Source organism: Manis javanica, chromosome 7 (genome assembly GCF_040802235.1).
Source record: "Manis javanica isolate MJ-LG chromosome 7, MJ_LKY, whole genome shotgun sequence".
In the NCBI taxonomy this organism is placed as follows: domain Eukaryota; kingdom Metazoa; phylum Chordata; class Mammalia; order Pholidota; family Manidae; genus Manis; species Manis javanica.
Genome location: NC_133162.1, coordinates 94468053 through 94471450, shown reverse-complemented (window position 1 = coordinate 94471450; position 3398 = coordinate 94468053). Strand labels below are relative to the sequence as shown.

Sequence of the window (3398 nt, the reverse complement as noted above, 5' to 3'; positions counted from 1 at the left end):
TCTTTTGCTAAGTAGTATTTCATTATATGAATATTACACATTGACTTACCTGTTCTTTTTTGTCTTTACCAATCAATAATCAAAACTTTCTTGAAAAGGTGATAACCAAAATAGGTGATCACTGCTTTGTACCTTACAAAATTAAACGTAACTACATTATCTTGGTAGATTAAATAAAATTACTAAAATTTCTGCAGTATAACAAATTCTGTAAGTTGTGTGGGTCATTAGTGGTGCTTTCTTCTAAGTGAACACCTTTCTGTGAGTTTGACCTTTACTCCTGTTGGCTGTCACAGCACTGTTGTACAACTTACACATACACACACACAAAACACCATCTCAGCATGCCTCAAAAATGTGGTATTCTTGTAGCAACAAATTTGTGTATTTCGTTTTACATCCATGAAATAAGAATTTGCACTTTGAACTAGCCATTTCTTATGTTTTTTCTTTTCCTGTTCCAACGGTAGATGTAAAAAACCACTAGCCAAAGGAAGTTGATCCTTTCATCAGCCCAGCCTGTCCAGATCTCTCTCTCTCCACCTTTTGTTCCCAGTTGTTTCCAGTTTGGGTCTATTACAAATAAAAATGCTATGAATATTTATCTACAAATTTTGTACGGACATAAGTCTTTTTTCCCCCCTTGGGCAAATACCTAGGAATGGAATGGCTGGATCATCTAGTAGGTATATTTTTAACTTGTTAAGCAATTGTCAATCTGTTTTCCAAAGTGGGTGTATGATTTGACATTTCCCCTACCATGTGTAAGAGTTACAGCTCTACTATCTCTTCACCAACACTTGTTATGGTTAGTCTTTTTAAAGCTTAGCCATTCTAATAGGTGTTCAGCAGTATCTTATTGTGGTTTCATTGGTATTCCCCTAACAAGTGATGTTGAGCATCTTTTTGTGTGATTATTTCACATGACTTTTTCAAGTGTTGTTGAGCATCTTTTTACAACATCAGTGTACAGTGAAGTTTTCAATGAACATTTTTTGGTGAAGTTTCTATTAAAATCTCATGCCTGTCTTTTTAATTGGGTTGTGTTTTCTTATTATTGAGTTTCTCAATATAGTTATTGTAAGATAAATTCTAGCCAAAATAAATAGGTGACAAGAGGCAACAAAGAGCCAGTCCCAGGCAAGGTTAACCAGTCTACATAAATGGAGGCTGGAGAAGTCGTGCGTATCCAGATAGGCAGGGAGTTTTTAAGAGAACAGGGAAGGGAGGGGGAAGTAGGCCACACTAGAGTTATGTGGGGAATTTTTCATTGGCTCAGGGTTGGATGATGGACAGCCAGAGGTCTCCTTCTTCCAGATGAAGGGAGTCTGCATCCGGGGTTTGTCGGCATGTCACGGGACTGGAATCCCAGAAGAGCTGTCCGTTCCTTCCCTGTATGGCACAGAGCTATTTGGTGCTGTCTTTGTCCCATTTGCACTGTCTTTGCTTTCCTCCCTCCAATGCCTCCAGCCTAACATTCCAGCCTTTTGGTCATAATGGGCAACGACTCGATCTGGCTACTTCCAGCTGACAAGGGGCGTCATGGGGGCGGGGGTTCCTAGCATGTAGTTACATTGCTCTGACTGCAAACATCCTGCTTTGCTTTCTCCAGAGGCTCTCACCTTATTTTGTCTAAGCCTATGGTCCCTGTCTCATTCTCCCCTCTACAGATAGAGACTCTAGCTGCTGCTAGGGAAAAGTGGCTATGACTGCTCTGGCTGCTTCATGCTGAGAGTGGGCACAGTAAAGGGTGCAGCTAGGTTTCCATCACTGGTCAGTTGAGAGGGCCTCAGAAGGTTGGTGCTTCTATTCTGGGTTTCATTTCTATTACTATTTGCAGTTTTGTGGCTTCTAGGCAAGATAGAACAAATTGTGTTATTAGGTTAAGTAACAACATCTGGAGTTGGATTTTCTATTCTGAAGGACAAACTTGATGAGATTAAGAATGCATGGCTGAATATGAGAACTAGAAATATGAAGAGTCTAATTGAGAATCATAGCCAGGTATCATGGGGAAACTAGAATTCTGGATCGAGTTTACATCTCAATGACTAGTATTAAGATTTAGTATAGATAAGACTGCATTATTGAAACAATACTTTTCTCTAAAATTACCCTCATTTTTATTAGAAGTAGCCAGATTAAGAAAATAATTAAAAGTTGGCTTGGTTATTTGCATAAGTGCAGCAAGAAGAGTAATTGATTACATGGGATCTTTTAAATGTGCTTTGCTGGAACTTTTTGTAAGGAATTTCAGATTGAACTTTTAAAGGCCTCTCGAGGCCAGACAGCCAAGCCAGACTTGCCATCAGGTTGTGCCTGCAGTACCTGTACATTTGGGTGAATTTCTCTCTTCTTGAGGTTCCCAAGACATTCATGAGGTTCTTGCACCTGCCAGGAAGTGACCTTCCTTACTCACCTGGTAAGGCTGCTGGGAACTCTGTAAGTAAGGTACCAGGCCAGTTCTTCTAAGGGGCTTTGTTGGCTTTATAAAGTCAATCTTAGTTCCTTAAAGCTGTCTGTTCATATCTGAGTTTACACACATGTCTCTCAGGTATGACGTTTCAGTCAAAGCCTTGGTAATATAACCAGTGTTTTTAATTGGTCCTCTTACAAGGAAAGCAGATTCTTATTGAACTTGTGCAAATAAACATACTGCCATGAAGTATAAAAAAAATCACTGAGAGTTTTTAAATTCTTGAAGGATCAGGTAGAGAGAAAGATAAAGTTTCAATTCTGCTTATAAAGGCAGTCATTTACTAAACTGTTGTCAGCTTAAGAGAAAAAGCTTAAAACACTTTATCAGCAACATTTGAAACAAAAAGCCACCAAATCATCTTCTTTAGTTTACTTAATCCTATGTAACTAATACGTGTTCTGCTGAAATCTAGTTTTTTACTAGTTTAGGAGTAATAAAACAGTGAGTATAGATGACAAAAGACTTACAAATGACAATGGTTGAAGATCTGATGAGAGCTTACTGTAAGACAGTTGTCATAAGGAAATTTGGATATTTCTGTAACACAAAACAGTAATAAAGTTTAGCATCATTCCTTTTTTTTTTTTTTGAGAGGGCATCTCTCATATTTATTGATCAAATGGTTGTTAACAACAATAAAATTCTGTATAGGGGACTCAATGCTCAATGCACAATCATTAATCCACCCCAAGCCTAATTCTCATCAGTCTCCAATCTTCTGAAGCATAACGAACAAGTTCTTACATGGTGAGCGAATTCTTACATAGTGAATAAATTCTTACATGGTGAACAGTACAAGGGCAGTCATCACAGAAACTTTCGGTTTTGATCACGCATTATGAACTATAAACAATCAGGTCAAATATGAATATTCGTTTGATTTTTATACTTGATTTATATGTGAATCCCACATTTCTCC

At 38.0% G+C, this 3398-nt stretch overlaps 1 pseudogene; it reads right to left on the bottom strand.

Annotated features, from left to right (window-relative positions):
• Window positions 1-227: 227 nt before the first annotated feature.
• LOC140850314 (small ribosomal subunit protein eS27-like pseudogene) lies at window positions 228-1544 on the bottom strand (annotated as a pseudogene).
• Window positions 1545-3398: the final 1854 nt, after the last annotated feature.